Consider the following 1,716-nt stretch of genomic DNA (forward strand, 5'->3'; position numbering starts at 1 on the left):
ACAGACGATATTACTCCAAGAAACCATGTCTCTTACGTATACAAGGGGCATGACACGTTTTGCTCAATCAATCTGGGGCAATCCAGTCAAGTTTCCGAGAATCTCTCAAGGATGCCAAAATAATCAGGGGCACGCATCCAAGAAGATCTGAAGCTACTTCTCAACCAACATAGGACATCATATTGGGCATATGATTACTAGGGGCATGTCTCCTAAAGTGCACATCTTATAAAGTCCTCGCAAGGTGAATCTTTCCAAAGTTCCTGCTAACTGGGGCAAATCTATACAAGTCCCGTTTGACATTTTAAGTGACGTGTCCTAAATCAAGTAGTAGTTACTATAATACTGGGGGCAACTTTCACCCATGTCTCCCCACAAAGCCGGGTTCACAAGATCATATCCCCACAGAGTAATCATTAAGAAGATATCTTCAATCGCTCTCGACAAAGACATGGTTCCCCAACAGAGTTTACATCTTCAACACTGTCGCTTTCCTCCAACACGACTTATCAATATCTTTATCACCAATCAATCAGGGAACATCAAGTCACTGATCATCTCCAAGCAGAAATAATAAATTCCCAGCTGAGCATCTCCAAGACAAGATCAGACAGTACAATTACAAGGACATAAAGATCTACTTTCTTAATCAAAGACAACATAAACCATATTCACATATCATATGTCATAAACGTATTCATACATTGCATACATTACCTCATAATGAACTCATACATAACATGCAAAAGCTCTCATTTATTTTGAGGGATTCATTACATAACCCATGCATCATGACATTGCATAAAGATTAACTTTACCTTTTTCAGAATACAGGTACCGACAAATGAACGAAATCCCCAACTTTCCAAGATCTAATTCAGCTACTACGAACGGTACTGACACGATCAACGCTCGAAGATCTAATTCATTTACCACGAACGGTAATGACACGATCACTTTCAAAGTCTAATTCAGCTACTACGAACAGTACTGACACGACAAAAGATCTAATTCGGTTACTACGAACGGTACTGACACGGTCAACCCTCAGAGATCTAATTCTATCATCACGAACGGTGTAGACACGGTCACTGACCTTCTCAGTCTAATTCAGCTACTACGAACGGTACTGACACGACAGAAGATCTAATTCAGATACTACGAACGGTACTGACACGATCAAATTTCAGAGGTCTAAGTCTATCATCACGAACGGTGTGGACACGATCACTGGCCTTCCCAGTCTAATTCAGTCACTACGAACGGTGCTGACACGACAAGAGAATTTAATTCTATCATCACGAACGATGAAGACACGATTATCTCCTCAGATCTAATTCTATCATCACGAACGATGAAGACACGATCATCTTTCCAAGATCTAATTCAAGTATCACGAACGATACTGACACAATCAATTCCCAAGGATCTAATTCATCTACCACGAACGGTAATGACACGGTCAACACGCAAACAACATCTTCTCAAAATTCAACTACCAGATGGCATCCACAAGCCCATCTCCGACAAAAGTCCCTACTTCAAATAGGGCAAATTTCTTGGTATTCTTATGTTCAATCATCTTCCACCTTTAGATACCGACTGGCGCGCAAACCACTCTACATCTTCAGGTTTAAGATAATTGAACAGGGGCAGCTGTCATACCCCAAAATTTGCCCATGCTATTTTTCATACACAAAACCAAATCAAAAGACA

This window comes from Vicia villosa, linkage group LG2 (assembly GCF_029867415.1).
Source record: "Vicia villosa cultivar HV-30 ecotype Madison, WI linkage group LG2, Vvil1.0, whole genome shotgun sequence".
Taxonomy (NCBI): Eukaryota; Viridiplantae; Streptophyta; class Magnoliopsida; order Fabales; family Fabaceae; genus Vicia; species Vicia villosa.